This window comes from Mobula hypostoma, chromosome 6 (assembly GCF_963921235.1).
Source record: "Mobula hypostoma chromosome 6, sMobHyp1.1, whole genome shotgun sequence".
In the NCBI taxonomy this organism is placed as follows: Eukaryota; Metazoa; Chordata; class Chondrichthyes; order Myliobatiformes; family Myliobatidae; genus Mobula; species Mobula hypostoma.
Window position 1 is genome coordinate 136428894 of NC_086102.1, and position 18511 is coordinate 136447404.

Here is an 18511-nt window from a genome sequence, read left to right on the forward strand (position 1 = left end):
TCTGGCTGAATGTACTCCTGTGCCCACCCAGTACATTATGTAGTGGATGGGAGACATTGTCAATGATGGCATGCAACTTGGACAGCATCCCCTTTTCAGACACCACCGTCAGAGAGTCAGTTCCATCCCATCTGGACAGGCACTTGAATAACCATATCATAAAAGGGCTACAGACTAAAGTATCTAAGGGTCAGGATGGACATGATAGACAGAAAGGCCTGTGGGCAGGGTGGCAGAAGCCTTATGTCCCAACCACTAGGTTCAGGAACTGTTATTACCCTTCAACCGTCAGTCTCCTGAACCAGCATTGATAACTTCATTCACCACTACTCTGAACTGATTCTATAACTTACAGGTTCACTTTCGAGAATTTTTTACAATCAACCCATGTCTCAATATTAGTTTTTATTTGCTCACTTTGTCTTCTTTTGCAGATTGGTATTTGCCAGCCTTTGTCAGCCTTTTCTCATAAATTCCTTTTCCTGTAAATCTCGAGGTAACTTATATGTGTTCGATAATAAATTTACTTTTAGCTTTGAATTTTGAACTCATATACTGACTCTATAAATTGTGTGAAAGACATACTGACTTGAATGGTGAATTAGTTATTCATCAATTTGCATCTACGCCTCTTGTCACCACGCCAAGCGTTGCCCCTCAGGAACCAGCTCCAGCTGTTGAATCCCTATTATTTTCTTATCCTTGGGTTTCTTCCACGAGTCGAGAATGGTGAGCAGTCTTAATTCTAAATGATCATTTATTTTAAAGCTGAAAGATGGCATCTCAGAAAAATCCATCACTTTTGTAATTGAGACAAGAGAATTCTTTCAATTAACAAAACCAATAAATGAATGCACAGTAACATCACATGGGTAATGTGCTAACATTTAGCCAGTGAAAAATGATAATAAGCCATTAGTTTAACTGCTATACAGTTTTCTGCCAGCAAGTGGGGACAACCCACCACATACTGTGAAAAATATATGAGTTGTTTAAAAGGTACAAATGATTAAACTATGACTTTAGTCTGATATTAATTCATCTAATATCTTATAAAAAGTATTTTTTAAAAATGGTTTCTGACAGTACCTAGAAGCCCCCGGGAGCTGAAAGTGGAAGGAAATAAATTGTGCTGGGCAGATTGGAGTGGGAGGAGCTGCTGTGAGTGAGTTCTTCTCGAAACTGAAGGAGCAAATGCCTTTAATCCCTGCGGGTGCATTCTCCCTTTGACTCTGCATTGTATCCTGCATGATTTGGTAGTGGGGAAGGTGAGTGAAGATGTCACAGTGTTGTGCTGATTCCGAGATCACTGTCAGAGGCTGTTAGTGATGTGGCATGGCTCTCCCTGCTTAGCAACATGCTGCACTGCCTGTCCCTGGTATTAACCGTGGAACACCAGGTTTGAAGCTCGTGCTAAACTGCACGAGGTGGGACTGCCTCGCACCACGCCGATATCTTCTGGTAGCTCTTCTGAAGTCACAAAATCGCAGAAGCATGCATTAGGCAAGGCAGCTTTTCTGATGCAGATCTTTGATTAGGTCACAGAAAGAGTGGGCAAATTTAGAGTGGTGAGTGGGAGTAACGTACTGAGTAAAATTCCAGAGTGGAAGTAAAACAGGAATATGAAATCAGGGGAAAGCTAAAGATAGCAAGTTTGGTGTTGTTTGCATTTCTCATACACTTTTAGAGATCTATAGCCAGATTTCCCCACTTGCCTATAAATGAGAAGCAAAGGATGACAAGAAGTAGCACTCCCTGAGCCACGAAACTTCAGGAACACAAGCAGGAGCTTGTGGGCAGTATGGCTTCTTGTCCTCTCTTTTCAGTAAGTTAATATTTACAATTTGTCAAGTGCTAAAGAAAATGCCTCTTCAATTTGGAAATGAAAGCATGGCGAGTAACCTGGAGTCACAGTAAACAGGATATGCTTGTGGCCTGCTTTTGGACATAAGGATTTAGTTACCCAATCAAATTTACATTAGTCAGCATAACCACAGATAGTTGTAGTGGTTATTGAAGAATTAAATTTGAAATATGAGTCATTCATATGTACTTACGGAAAGCAACTCATATCCTGAAGATCTCTTTCATTTCCTTTAAAAGAGTTTACTGCTTGACTATGCAGAAGAATTTTATCTAAATCTAAATTCAATTGGCTCAGACAATTTTTAGAAAAGTTTTGCTTTGTAAAAAATGGCCACACAATGCAGAAATCAGATGAAGCAGAGTTCTAAATCTAACTTGAATATTGTCAGATTATGTGGAGTTCTAACTTAGAATGTATTAATGAAATGCTCTACAGGTCAGACAGCATCAATGGAGAGGAAAGCTGAACTAACATTTTAGATGGTCGATCTTCATTAGTGGAACAGGATATGGGGATCGGAGTTCCATATAAATTGACATTCTAGGTTATTATAAATGATTTTTACTTCCATTGTAGAAATATCCTCCAGGAGATGCATGCAGCACAGTTGTGTAGCAGTTAACGTCATACAATTAAAGCATCGGTGACCCGTGCTCATTCCCTCCACTGTCCGTAAGGAATTTGTATGTCCTCTCCATGACCAAGTGGGTTTCCTCCAAGTGCTCCAGTTTCCTTCCACATTCCTAAAACATAGAGGTTAGGGTTAGTGTGATGGATATTCATTTTCCAGGACCCAAGAGGCTTAGTAGTTTTATACCACTATTATTACTACTAATGACAATACAAACTTTATTTATAACACACTTTTCATACATTAAGACACAGGCTCAAAGTGGTTTACATAGATTGTAAAAATAAATCAATATGGTTATAAAAATGTGAGACAAAATTAAAAATTTATAAGTAAAGACAAATATTATATAGAATAAAATATAATTGAATATACCAAATTATATAAATTATTTATTTATTTCAGCAGCATGATCTTTCCAAATGGTCAGAGCTGTTAGCGACAAAGTTAAAATCCTAACAAATATTGCTTGCTTAACTTCTTGTTGTAAGCAATAACCAGTCTTCAGGTCATTATATAAATAAGAAGCAGTAATCTGAAGTTAAAAGGAAATTTAAGAAAGGATGTGCTGACGTTGGAGAGGGTACAGAGAAGAATCACTAGAATGATTCCGGGAATAAGAGGGTTAACATATGAGGAACGTTTGTCAGCTCTTGGACTGTATTCCTTGGAGTTTAGAAGAATGAGGGGAGACCTCACAGAAACATTTCGAATGTTGAAAGGCATGGACAGAGTGGATGTGGCAAAGTTGTTTCCCATGATGGGGGGGTCTAGTACGAGAGGGCATGACTTAAGGATTGAAGGGTGCCCATTCAGAACAGAAATGCGAAGAAATTTTTTTAGTCAGAGGGTGGTGAATCTATGGAATTTGTTGCCACCGGCAGCAGTGGAGCCCAAGTCATTGGGTGTATTTAAGGCAGAGATTGATAGGTATCTGAGTAGCCAGGGCATCAAAGGCTATGGTGAGAAGGCGGTGGAGTGGGACTAAATGGGAGAATGGATCAGCTCATGATAAAATGGCAGAGCAGACTCGATGGGCCGAATGGCCGACTTCTGCTCCTTTGTCTTATGGTCTTATGGAAATCTGGGCTGGTTGCTAAGAGATGTGATTTGCAAAGTGAAGCGACCATCAGACTTCTTGTCTGCGTTATCCAAATGCAAGACAATGCCGCTATCTTAAATGACCTACATTAAACCAGGAAACTACAGCTAAGTTATTGGCACAATTGTCCTCAGAGTTTTTAGACCATCTGTGTAAATTACTTTGCCGCCGAAAAGATATCTGGGAAACATATATGCAGATGATGTCAACAAAAATGGTATTAATGTTAGAAAGCATTGGGGATTGTTAGGAGTGGCAAGGATAGTGACAGAAAGATGGATTGACAGAAAAAAAGAACTAAAATTCATTCCTTGGCTTTTGGTTGCTGCAACAGACCACTCATTTGTCTGCAACTCATTTGTATATTTGTTTAGTTCATATGAATTGGGTCTGTGTTTGGAAATCATTTGTAGCTTCTAAATCATTTGTAGTTTGGAAATCTTGTTAGAAATTAGAAAACTTCTATGTATGTTAAATATGTGTTAAGAACTATCAGTCTAATTTTAAATGTGTATCATTAAAAACAGAATAAGCTGTGTTTAAACTACTTCATTAGTTGGAAGTATCTCCTCCTTAGTAGGTTGGCAGTTGGCAGTTGGCATTGGCAGCTATACCTCGCTGCAGAGAGTTCACAGGAAATTAAACTAGCCTTTGAAAAGTAGGTCAATACAGTATAACATCCCTATAATGAAGGTACCTGTAGATATCTGTATCAGATAGGGGCTTAAAATCTTGTTTTGTGTTTAGGGCTTTGCAGACAGTGAACCTAATACCATTCCTGTCGTTCCTGTCTGTGGCCATCGAACTTGCAGCTCCTCCCGTGGAGGGTCAGACACCCTGAGCCAATAGACTGGTCCTGGACTTATTTTCCATCTGGCATAGTTTGCATTTTGTTGTTTGATTGTTTGTGGTTTTTGCATTGCTATATTTATGCCCTATTCTTGGTTGGTGCAGCTGTAACAAAACCCAATTTCCCTCGGGATCAATAAAGTATATCTATCTATCTATTTATCTATCTATCTATTACATTAGTAAGTTGTGGAGATGCAATGAATGTTAAATGTGTTAAGAATTATGTGTCCAAATTTAAATGCTTATCATTAAAAATAAAGTTTTCAAAGCAAATATAGGAGAATATTTGGAAACCCTTCATTAAATCCCATCCCCACAATTCTCTGTACTCGGGGGTGAATGATCCCAGCATTGCCACTTTGTGTGGGTGAATTCCCTAGTTCCTAGTGTCCCATATTGTGATCCCAGAGAGCTGACTCCCAGCATATTTCGTCCTCACTTCAATAGAGCATAGTGAAGTGGAAAGTGAGTGCCAGACTTTACACATCTCCTCACTTCCCATGTTAGCCGGCTGGTGGCGTAGTGGCATCAGCGCTGGACTTTGGAGCGAAGGCTCCCGAGTTCGAATGCTACCGACTCCCTTGCACGCTTTCCATCAGTGCCAGATTGAGTGTCGAGCTAATAACTCAGCCTCATAAAAATAAGAAAGCCTGCTAAAAAAAAGCCATCATGACGACATCCCGATGACTCCACTTGGAGTTCAGGGCTTTCTTCTTCTTCTTCTTCTTCTTCACTTCCCATCCAACTGCCCCCAGTGACCATCCACCAAGCCAGTCCCACACCATTCTGTGTAAGCAAAATCGAAGTTGAGACTTATTGTCATATGACAGAAGCACATGCAATGAAAAACTTTCTTGCAGCAGCATTTCAGATACAACATTCATAAGAAAAACATAAAGTAAATGTAAATTATGCAAAATCTTTACAAGAAAGAACATAATTCGAACAAAAAAAGTCCATTTTAGTGCACAGTGTTGAAATTGGTCATAGTGTTGCTAAACCATAATGTTTGAAGGGAAGTAACTGTTCTTGAACCAGGTGATGTGGGACTTCAGGCTTCTATATGTCTTTGAAAACCTGTGCCAGCCAACTAGCAGGAGTATTCAAGGACATTTTCAACCTCTCACTGCTACAGGCAGAAGTTCCCGCTTGCTTCAAGAAGGCAACAATTATACCAGTGCCAAAGAAGAATAATGTGGGCTGCCTTAATGACTATCGCCTGGTAGCACTCACATCGACAGTGATGAAATGCTTTGAGAGGTAGATTATGACTAGACTGAACTCTTACCTCAGCAATGACCTGGACCCATTGCAACTTGCCTGTCATCACAATAGGTCAATGGCAGATACAATCTCCATGACTCTTCACACGGCTTTAGACTACCTAGACAACACAAACGCCTACATCAGGATGCTGTTCATCGACTATAGTTCAGCATTTAATACCATCATTCCCACAATCCTAATTGAGAAGTTGCAGGACCTGGGCCTCTGTAGCTCCCTCTGTAATTGGATCCTCGACTTCCTAACCTGAAGACCACAGTCTGTGTGGATTGGTGATAACATATTCTCTTTGCTGACGGTCAACACTGGCGCACCTCAGGGGTGTGTGCTTAGCCCATTGCTCTACTCCCTGTATACTGTGTAGCTAGGCATAGCTCAGACACTATCTACAAATTTGCGGATGATACAACCATTGTTGGTAGAATCTCAGGTGGTGACGAGAGTGTTTACAGGAGTGAGATATGCCAACCAGTGGAATGGTGCCGCAGCAACAATCTGGCACTCGATGCTAGTAAGACAAAAGAGCTGATTGTGGACTTCAGGAAGGGTAAGACGAAGGATCACATGCCAATCCTCATAGAGAGATCAGAAGTAGAGAGAGTGAGCAGCTTCAAGTTCCTGGGTGTCAAGATCTCAGAGGATCTAACCTGGTCCCAACATATTGATTAGTCATAAAGGAGGCATGACAGTGGTTAGGAGTTTGAAGTGATTTGGCATGTCAACAATATGTTTAAAAACTTCTATAGTTGCACTGTGAAGCGCATTCGGGCTGCATCACTGTCTGGTGTAAAGAGGCTACTATACAGGAGTGAAAACAGCTGCAGAAGGTTGTAAGTCTAGTCGACTCCATCTTGGGTACTAGCCTACAAAGTATCCAGGACATTTTTAGGAAGCGGTATCTCAGAAAGGCAGTGTCCATTATTAAAGACCTCCAGCACCCAGGGCATGCCCTTTTCTCACTGTTACCATCAGGTAGGAGATACAGAAGCCTGAAGGCACAACACTCAGCGACTCAGGAACAGCTTCTTCCGCTCTGCCATCGGATTCCTAAATGGACTTCGAAGCTTTGGACACTACCTGACTTTTTCAATATACAGTATTTCTGTTTTTGCACATTTTTTTAATAATCTGTTCAATATATGTAATTGATTACTTGTTTATTTATTATGTTTTATTTTATTTATTATTTTTTTCTTTCTGCTAGATTATGTATTGCATTGAACTGCTGCAGCTAAGTTAACAAATTTCACATCACATGCCAGTGATAATAAACCGGATTCTGATTCTGATATATGCAATAAGCATATACAACTGTTCATCTCTGTGCGACCGGAGATCACACGTAATAGTCCAATAGTGTCTGTTTTATATCATTTTGTACATTATTATTGCACATTGGTAAATTATTGTTGTCTATTATTGTGGCTACAGGGGTCAGGGGGTATGGAGGGAAGGCTGGGGCGGGGTTCTGAGTTGGATGATCAGCCATGATCATAATAAATGGCGGTGCAGGCCCGAAGGGCCGAATGGCCTACTCCTGCACCTATTTTCTATGTTTCTATGTTTCTATATTATTATTCTGTACTTTATTATTAGTTAAGCTGCTGCTAAGTGTGTTTTTAAATGTTGCTGCTGTAACGAAAGAATTTCCCATTCGGTATCAATAAAGTACTTATCATTATTATTATTATTATGATACTTCTTGCTTGATGGTAGCAGCAGGAAGATGGCATGGCCCAGATGGTGAGAATTTTGATAACCAGCGATGCTTCCATGAATCCACTTCCTCCCTGCAGCTTCTCGTGTTCCTGTCCCTTTGAATCGCTGTGCCAGGCAGTGATGAAACTGATCAGGATGCTTTCAATGGTACATGTACAGAAGTTTGCTAGAGTGTTCAGTGACAAGCCAAACCACCTTAACCTTCTGAGAACATAAAGACGCTGCTGCAACTCCCTTGTGAATAACACGACCAGGGTAATTTCTGACAAATGTCTTAAAGTAAAATATACAAAACTAATGCAGAAAATGCTGGAGACTCCTACCAGGTCAGGCTTCACCTGTGGAGAGGAAGCAGAGCTCAATGTCTCCACAGACATTGCCTGACCTGTCGAATGCCATCATCTGCTATGTTTTGCTCTTCCATTGAAATATCTCCTGACACAGTCCCAGCTTCTGCTTCTGACTCCCCTCTCCTTCAGATCAACAATTCCAGTAGTAGCACAGTCACTGCCATCCCAACAGAACAGACAGGGCATTCAGAGGACTCCCAGCTTTACCAGGAGTATTACAATTGGATCAGAATTGATTTATTGTTATCATGTGTCCCGAGGTACAGTGAAAAGCTTGTCTTGCCTATTGTTTGTAGGGATTCAATCACAGCAGTGCATTGAGCTAGAACAAGATAAAACAATAACAGAATGCAGACATAATGTAACAGCTACAGACAGGTAAACAATGAGGTGCAAACTCATAACAAGGTAGACTGAAAGATCCACAATCCAATTTATTGTACTAGGAAACTACCTAATAGTCTTATAACAGCAGAGTTGAAGCTGTCCTTGAGCCTGGAGGTATGCACTTTCAGGCTCTTGTAACTTTTGCAAGGGACAGCCTGGTCAGCGTGGCACTGCTACAGCACCGGTGACCGAGTTCTATCCCGCCACTGCCTGTCAGGAGTTTGTACGCTCTCCCCGTGATCATGTGGGTTTACTCCAGCTGCTCTGGTTTGCTCCCAAATCTCAGAAGAGTTGGTCAAAGTTAGTGAGTCGTGGGCATGCTACATTGGTGCTGGAAGCATAGCAACACTTGTGGGCTGCCCCCAGCACGTCCTTGAACTCTGTTGGTCATTGACGCAGATGACACATTTCACTGTGTGTTTCGAGGTTTCAATGTGTACGTGACAAATGAAGCTAATCAATGGAAGAGGGGAGAAGATGGAGTGTCCGGAGTGGGTGAATTGCTTGATTATGCTGGCCGCTTTACTGAGGCGTTGAGCTGTGTCCACAACTTTCTGCAGTTTCTTGCTGTTACATGCAGAGCAGTTGCCACAGCAAGTCATTATACATAAAGATAGGATATTTTCTTCATTGCATTGATAAAAATTGCAATGCAGCATTTAATTACAGCATTATAAAAATTAAGATGCAGTATTTCCCGATATCTAACTGACTGATGATTGTTCCAGGCCATTTTTAAAAAGAACCCAGAAAGTCACTACATTGTAGCATTTCCAGTGGATAAATCCTCCCAGAACTCTGTGCACTTTCTGACCAAGGGGCTGTACTGCCCTCTATTGGTATGCTATGTAACTGCTTTGAATCTGACTTTGCACTTTGAAGTGGAAGCGAAATCATATCAATGCAATAGATTCTCCATGAATTCCATGAAAATTTAGAAATAAAAAAAAGGATCTGAATGTCCTACTGTATTGTGGGCCAGGATAAGTTCTGAGTAGTTTTCACAAGACTCAAACTGATTACGAATGGAAAGGTTATGAAGTTCAAATTTATTGTCATCTGACTGTACATATATACAAACAAACAAAATAACATTCCTCCAGACCACAACAATGCATCCACAAAACACATGTCACATACAGCATATAAAACAAAATATTACCACAAATAAGTTAGTAAAGTATCATTCTAAGTGCATAGAGAGCACAGAACAGGTAAATAGTAAAAAGTAAACAGTCCAATAAACAGCTTTCTGTCCTCGTGACGAGACCTCAGTGCTGGCAGGACATTCATTAGTCTCACGGCCTGAGGGAAGAAGCTGCTACCCAGTTTGATAGTTCTAGTCCTGATGATCCTGTACCTCCTTTCTGATAGGAGTGGGTCAAAGAGGTTGTGGGATGGGTGGTAGGGATGCTCTCCAATGTTTTGGGCCCTTCGTCTGCAACGTTCCCGGTAAGTGTCACAAATGGGGGGAGGGAGACCTGATGATCTTCTTGGCAGCGTTTACTATTCTCTGTAGGGTCTTGCAGTCCGTTGGCCTTGCAGTTTCTATAGCACAAAATGATGCAGCCAGTCACGACACTCTCGATGATGCTCCTGTAGAAAGGTATTAGGATGAATGACTTGTACATCTCAGTCTGCTCAGAATCTGCAGACACCGCTCTGCCTTGAGAGGGTGTCGTGGGTCCAGGTTAGATCCTCCATTATGTGCACACCAGGGAACTTTGTGCCTCTCTCTTCAGCAGATTCATTGATGTGCAATGGAGAGTGGTGGTCCTGCGTCTTTCTGAAGTCCACAATCATCTAGCTTGTCTTGTCCACACTGAAACTCAGCTTGTTTTTCTTGCAGGCTCATGTTCATGCTGCTGACTCAGGATTGTACTCCAGATCCATCTCAAACTGCCTCATCATTGTTGCTGATGCGTCTAACCACTGTTGTATCATCAGCAAGCTTGACTATGCGGTTGAGATGGGTCTGGCAGTGCAGTCGTAGTCAGCAGCGTGAACACATGCCAGAAATCGTGCCCAGAAGGCACTCAGCTTATCAGGAAGGGAGGTGTCACTGTCATTAACACACAGGGTGCCACATAACCCTGGCGTCACAAAGGTGTCTGTGAATTTTCTGTGAGTACTTTCACTTAGCCTTCCGTGACAGCGTGGCTCATGGAGACCTTAGAGTTGTCCTATTCCCCCGATCTGAAGGAGTGTCCTGATCCCTGAGCAGTGCGCAAACCTCTGCAGTCAGCCATTGTTTCTGGATTACCCTGGCTGTGTAGCGTTTAATCATGGTAACACCCACAATGCATTTTTTACGTGGCCAGTCACCGATCCCACATCCTCATCAATGTTGACATGATGATCATGGCTAACCACCTTTTCCTGCTTATTGCAGTCTGTTGTTTACAACGCATCCTCTACTGATTCAAATATCAGATACATTTTGTCAAGCATCAAAGAGAAGCTGCAATGTTACGATGCCATTCTGATCTCTCCGGCTCCCTTTGCCTGATCTCTACACAATCAGTACTGAGGTGGCACCTTCTGGCCACATCCTGACCTCCTTGTGAACTGCTCTGACTTACTTAGCCAGTGGTTTGCCTGCAGAGATTAGCAAAATGGATACGTGGTCTGAGTATCTGAGATGAGGGCAGAAGGCAGTCATGTAGGCTCCACAAATGTTGGTGTAGACCAGGTCTATTATACTCTCTTCTTCGGTTGCTAAGCTGACATGCTGGTAGAACTTTGGCAGGATTGTTTTTAAGTTGGCATGATTGAAGTCACCAGCAACAATGAAGAAAACATCAGGATTGTTAACTTCAAGGTTACTGACGGTGCTGTGGAGCTCCACTGCACTTTCGCAGCCCCAAGCACAGGGGGAGTTCTTATTGGTGAGTGACTGATGCTTAAGGGCAGCTGATTTCACTTTCCATCATTTTTGTGATAACTGAGGGTAGACTGATTGGTCAGTAATCAGCCAGAATAGATTTGCTCTAGTTACAGTGAACAGGACATACTAGGGCAATGTTTCATCTTGCTGGGGAGATGCCAGTGTTGAAAACTTTACTGGGACAGTATGGCTTGAGATGCAGCTAGCTTGGGACACAGGTTTACAGAACTACTGCTGGAACATCCATTGTACCGCAGCCATTGATCTATTCAGTGCTCCCAGCCATCTCTTGATATCACACGGAGTTAATCAACGTGGAAGGAGTCTGGCTTTTGTGACAGTGGCAATGTCGGGAGGAAGCAGGATAGAAAATCCACTCAGCACTCTTGAACAAACATGGTTGCGAATTCTTCAGACTTTTCTCACGCCCTTGCCCACTGGGCCCACTGTCATAGAGGATGGGATAATCTTGGAATCTCCTTCCATTAGCTTTTGAAGTGTCCACCCTCATTCATGACTAGATGTGGTAGTTTGGGCCTGTAAGATAGCTTTGTCCATTGGTATTTAGCACACACGTTGCCACTTATAGAACGCCTGCTGCTGCTCCCGGCATGCCCCTCCCATTGAGCTAGCGTTGATTAGCTGGCTCGATAGTGATGGCAGAATGAAGAGTAAGCTGGACCTGGTTTTCTGGGATTCCTTCCCCAAATCTCTGGGCTGCTCCATGTTTATTTCAACCTCTGTATCGTTGTCCTAATGTTTGGCTTAATGTGTTTATTTTTATCCAATCACACTCCAGTGAACAGTCTTGGATATTTTGCCACATGGATGAAAGCAGTTGGTTTTGTCGCACACCGATGCATCCCCTATTTGATCCTTTGCCTGTGTTAACTACAGTTCACCCCAATAAACTCGTTATTCCTTCTTTGCATGAGTTATTTATTTACCTTTTTGTTTCATAGTAATTTTTGTGTCTTGCACTGTACTGCTGCCACAAAACAACAACTTTCATGACATGTTAGTGGCAATAAAATTGATTCTGATTCTGATATCCTTGACTTAAGAAGGCCAGGAAATCTGCTCCCAATTTTTAGTCAGTGGCTCCTGTCAGAATTTGATAAGACTGGAAAGAATATCAGCTCACCATGTCAGTCAGTAAGTCATGAGGGGGATTCTGGGGCATTGGCCATGAGGCGGCTTGGTAGAGACAAAGTGAACACAGAGAGGAACATGATCTCGGAAATCCAGTCAGATGCAGGCAGCCCCCATGTTAAAGCTGCTTGGGTCATGGAAATTCACCCTTCCAGTATTCTCAAATCATCACTCAGAAAACAGAGGTACAGAATAAAATTTGCTCTCATGGAGTTTATGTCAAACAAAGTAAGTAAATCAACGCAATTTTTCCAAGTCAACAGTTTTTGACGCATGCACAGATGATGCAGCTTCTCATAGTGAAAAATCACAATGTGGATTATTTTTTAGGGACATGCAGGTTGCCTGTATGCATTGGAAAGCATCATGAATGTATAAAGATCTCCAGCATAATCCCCTGCCTACCTTCCCAACACAGCACACCCATGCAGCACTATCAGAGACACATATACACATACACACAGATGCACAGAGACACAGAGGCACACACGTGCAAACAAATGTATTACACACATGAGCATGCAGGTTCAAACACATTCACACATGTACGAAAACATATACACATGCACAGCACCTTTTCCTCCTTATTGCAGTCTGTTGCTTGCAATGTATCCTCTGCTGATTCAAACATCAGATACATTTTGTCAAGCATCAAAGAGAAGCTGTAATGTTACGATGCTATTCTGATCTCTCCAGCTTCCTTTGCCTGTTATCCACGCAATCAGACATTGATTCAGAGGTCAACTACCACTTTGAGTAGTGCTCGGGAAACCTATGCAAGATTAAGGAGAAGAGTCTTTAAAGACCGAGACCTGCAGGTCCAAACAAAACTTTTGGTTTATGGAGCAATCATCCTTCCTACATTACTGTGTGGAGCTGAGTCATGGACCACCTACTGCAGACAGTAGGAGCCCTGGACCAATCCACCGCAGATCCCTATGAAAGATTCTGAGGATCAGCTGGAAAAAAAGACACACTAACACCAGCATACTGAAAGAAGCCGACCTCAAAATCAGCCTGAAGAAATTCAATATAACATCAAATAACTGAGAAGATATTACATCAATAGCTACACCCGAAGGAGATCTGTTCAAGGGGGAGCTATGCTACATGAGAACGACCTCTGCTATGCCACGGAGACCAAGTGGTGGGCAGCTGTGAAAGGAGAGACTGAAAAACCAAAAGACCCAACCACTAATCACAGCCACCATTTAGTCTTGCTCACACTTCATCAGAATATGTGGATCCCAGATTGGCTTCAACAGGACCCAGCAATAGAAGAACATCACTCTCGACTTGAGTGATTACAGTACTACTACAGACCACACAGACAGGCATTCAACAAGTACTTTGTTGGGTCTTTTGGTTGTTAGCACTAATGACACATTTCACTGCATGTTTTGATGTACGTATGATAAATAAATCTGAATCTGAAAGTTGAAAGATGATGGCAGATGTGAGATTTCTTAGGAGGTTCAGGTGGTTTACAAATAAAATAATGGACAAGTAGAGAAGCGATGTAGACTGCAGTCTAATAGAAATGCTTGATGGTTTAGACATGGACTATCTGGTACATGAGTTCCTAGGCTGAAGCATTTGTGGACTCAAAGAATGATTCATATCCGGGAGTGATTTCTACATCTGCATCCAATCAAAATGGTCAAATGTTTTGCAAAAAGCATGTGGTTAGCAGAGAGTGAGATGAAGGGCAGATTACAAAAGAAACATCACCAGGTTCAAACATCAAATGATGAACTCAGAATGAGCTGTAACCCAGGGAGTACAGATAGCTTCCTCAATAATTGCTGGAATAGAAATCTGGTATTATTAAGGAGCTCAGTTGCACTATGCACAAAAATACTGTTCTTTTGCTATCAAAACTGAGGGCTAAACTGGCTTAAAAACAAAATAATACATAATCAGGAGTGGATATCTCACTGGATGAATCTGGTTCAGCTTCCACATTGTAGCCTCAGCATTCCCTGTTGGAGCATATTCTGGATTTAGGGTGTACAGCCAAATATTAACTCCAGCAACAAACTTGAATATTGATTGTAGATTAAATTTAAAATGCAGCTCTGGACAGCAGGTTCCCAGAGCTGTTAATTGGAAAAAAAACAATGTGGATAAACATTCATTTTGGTTGTCTGGAATGTGAAGAAGGAGGTGTGAAAGTCATATGTAATTTAAAGGAAGTGCTGTAGATACAGAATTGTACTTTTTCATCATTAGCATATAAAATCATGTTGTTAAATAAAAGACTACTTCATATCTGCCAGCTGCATCTGTCCAGTGACTTTGTTCACTTTACAACATTTGGGGGCTTGTCTGGGATGCCTTCTTGCGACCCATCGTGTGGCCAGTGATCTCAGCAGTGTAAGTGGGTGAGTATTTTTAAAATTAGCACTCACACTTGGGCCTATTTGGGTCAGTGGCTATGGAATCATGAGGTATCACAAACATGGCGGACAGATGAACTGGTAGATATAAAAATAGCGTGGTGTGTGTGTGTGCATTGGTGTTTATGTAAGCGACTAACTTTGTGCGTAAATTTGGTGGGATGGGGCCACCAGTTTTGAAGGGTAGTTACTGAAGGTTCGGGGTGCCAGTGAGGCTGTGTATGCTTGCTCTGGGAACTGTATTTTGGCAGATGCATTTGCCAGTGTTTGTGTATGTGTACGTGTGCCTTGATGTAACAATTAGATGCAAAGGAATACAACAGACATTTTGAATTCAGACATGCATAAGTGGCAGATTATGGAGTACATACTCTGAAGTTTTACGTGTATACTGTTTAACTTGTATCCATCATTTATATTTTGTGTAGTGTAGAGATATTTCAGGGAGAGGTCTGACACAGATATATCTGTCAGGAGGTCACTATTGAGGTCAAGCGATGTAAGGTCCCGATGACCCAAGCCACCACTTAAACTTGATTACAACTATTCATGAGCTCTTCACCCCCGGGGAGGAGCAGGGCATTTTGTCAGAGTTGCTCTCATTTAAAGTCACATGTGGGAATTCAGAATTCTGGTGCAAGCTTGAGCAAATGCTTCAATTCACCAGAAGCACCCTGAAGATACACACGTGTTGGTAAAAGCGAAGTGCTCGAGAAATATGTGGGACAGTATGGCCCAGGGGGTGCAGGATGGTACCATGGGCAAGTACAGGGAACATCAGCAATGAAGAGAAGGGGAAAGTGAGGCAGCGACTGGGGGGAGGTGAGAGTAATGGCGGAATGATAATGTCAGTGATTCAGAGAACTGGTGAGCCAGCCATGGATATGAAGAATGTAAATAGCAAATGTAAGAGGAGTATTCAGGCTTGGACAATCCAGAGGTGGATGACCCAGTCTTCCTCAAAATGCTAAAGGAAGGCCTGAGCTCAGCCCAGAAAGTTTTAGATTTGGGGACAGCAGTGGGATCAACCTACTCTGCGATAGTGTCATGGGCCAGTGATATAGACCAGAGGAGGGGGAAGAGAAGTTGTAAAGAGGCTGTAGAGAATGTAGCTGCAGTGACGTCACAGAGAACTTGCATTGTGTGCCAGAAGCTGGGGTACATAGCAAGGAACTGCTGTAAAAGGAATAGACGAGGGGTAATGGAGATGATTTGTTACAGCTATGGCTTCTCAGGCCAAGGTTTGAGGTAGTGTCCTAAAAACAGAGAAGTGTGAAAATCACTCACCAAAGCAGACAGAATCTAAAGCAGTGCCCTCTATTCCCGATTTGACTGTTGACCAGGTTGTTGAGCTGGAGAGGTCAGGCAAACAGCTGACAGCCACCTCTATTGCCAGTGATGGACATCCACAGATGTACACAAGAGGTTTATTAGGGGGCCAGCAATGTGAAATGTTAGTGGACACGGGATTGGCAGCATTGATATCTGATCTACCCTTGCTCATGACTGGCGAGGTGATTTACATTACCATTGCAGGAGGTGAAACAATGAGGGCAGAGAGAAGTCAGCCCCAGGTACTTCAGACTGAGCGAGTGCAACTTCCTGTAGGTTTCTGAGTGTGCCCTAACAATGAAGGTACTATCCTGGGGACAGACACACTGAGCCAGGCAGGAGCTATTATAGGCTCAGGAAAAGGAGAAATAACATGGACAAGACAGGGGCAGTGGACATGTGTGACATGCAAAGCAGATAACATGGCCCACAGAGAGACAGCAACCCCAGGCAAGGAGGAGAGACAGGGCAATGTGTGGGAATCATGTTGGGTGGTCCCAAGGGTCACGGCTAAACACAGTCAGGAGCTGTTAGAAATAGTGCCCCTGCCTGAGGAGGTAGCAGTGATTGAAGTAAGGGCTCACCAGAAAGAGGATAGTAAGGAGCTGAAAGGGAACGAATGGGCAGACGTCGCTGTGAGGAGGGCAGCAAAAGTACAAGATGAAACTACAACTGTCAATTTAGTAAGGTTACATGGAGCTGTGAGGGACCGCTGTAACTGGGGTAAAGTCTTGAAGGACCAAGGAAAACAACAGCAGCACATTGCTGATCAAAGAGAACTGGAGGGCGAAAAGATAGCCAGGTGACGAAGTCACAGCAAGGGTGCTGCCTGACAAGGCAGGGTTTGCTCCCAGATGGATAGGATAACAGATGGTACTTTTGACAAATGACACGTGTGTCTGTGTGCAGACTCAGCGAGTCAGCCGAAGGAAACACTGGACTTGGGTTAAAATGTGCTACTCACCTTCTTGTCAGCCCCACAGACAGCGTGGGATATCAAATCTATCCAGTATCAGTGTCATTGCAGAGAACCCAAGTAATGAACACCAGCCGGCTGCACCATACCTGAGGGAAGCAGACCCACAGCAAACATGAAGGCAGAGTACACTGAGAAAGCGCAACAGCAAGTCGTGAATAGCATGTTAAAATGTAATGGTGACGGTATTCTGTAATGAAGGCTGGTTGCTGGAGTTGGATGATTAGTGGTAAAGCGTAGAATAAAAAAGATATTGGGGAGAAGAGATGGGAAGGGATCCAAGTTACAGCAGAGACAACAGGTTCCACAACTTTGATGGCATGGCAGACTGAGAAAGAGAAGAAATTGCACACAGCATCTGAAGGTGATCACTTCCTGAATGAGGAGTGAATATAAGTGAGCTGGGCTCTTTCAGCAATTGGGCCAGCAATTGATTGGACAGTCTGGAAGGAGGTGCCACTGGAGAGAGGTCCTTACAATCATTCAAACAGAGATAGCCGCAACCTTCCTGTACATTGATAACAGGGCCTGTGAGACTGATACATTTACCTTACTGGTGCCTTTGGAAAGAGAGAAACCACTGGTAGCCATTGCAGAGTTCTAGCATTTCAGCAATCAGAGAATAAAGGGGTGAAAGTAAAGAAGGTGATTAAACTGCATTTGGCCAGCAGGGAAGGCGGCAACAGGCAGACGAATGACAAATCTGCAGGTTAAAGACTGTTGGCCAAATTTCTGGAACGAACTCTGCTTAGCACCTTTTCGGTCACCATTAGGGATAATAGGGTGGATGTAGACACACATAGATTAATTGGCAGGGTTCCAAAGCAGGGCATTTCTGCTGCCCTATTTCAGTCGATCCTCTTTAAAGTTGTCCTTTCCTGGTACAAATATATTTTTGTCCAGTAGGGCTAAGAGGAGGGACTGTTAGAGTATATTCTGGACATTGGTGTATAGCAAAATATGAACTTCAGCAACTAACTTTGGCCACCAACCTTTAGATCTGAATATGGACTGTAGATCAAATTTTTAATGCAGCTCTGGACAACAGGTTCCTAGCACTATTAATTGAAAAACCAGACAATGGGGATTAACATTCATTTTGGGTGTCTGGAGTGCGTGTGTGAAGAAGGAGGTGTAAAAGTTATATGTTATTCAAAGGAAGCATTGTAGATAAATTGTAACTATAGAATTGTTCTTTTGCATCTTTAGCATATACAATGTCACGTAATGTTGGGTTGAGCAGGCCTCTTCCTCCGAAAGGATCTCAATATGATGCCTGCAGTGTTTCATTTTGTCGAATAAAAAATTACCTCATATCTACCAGCTGTGTCTCTCTGGTGACTTGGTTCACATTACAACATTGCCCTTCCTCTTTCGCTGTGCCATCTGCTGCTTCTAACATGACCTTCTCATTGGACTGGGATTGATCCACTGGCTCCAAGGATCAACTGCCTGTCTGCAGAATAGGGCCTGGGTCTCACATTAGTTCATCAACCACCTTAAAGCCTGCAAATCTGGAATAAAAGCACACCATCCTTCATTCTCAAGGGCTGCCCAGGAAGAAAGAGGAAAA

At 42.5% G+C, this 18511-nt stretch overlaps 1 long non-coding RNA gene across 1 annotated transcript; it reads right to left on the bottom strand.

Annotated features, from left to right (window-relative positions):
- Positions 1-2351: 2351 nt before the first annotated feature.
- Positions 2352-16006, bottom strand: LOC134347646 (uncharacterized). The gene is made up of 3 exons (XR_010018220.1): positions 15918-16006; positions 12806-13003; positions 2352-2610 (listed from the first exon to the last, which is right to left on the bottom strand). It is a non-coding gene; the product is annotated as an uncharacterized LOC134347646 (long non-coding RNA).
- Between the last annotated feature and the right edge of the window lie 2505 nt (positions 16007-18511).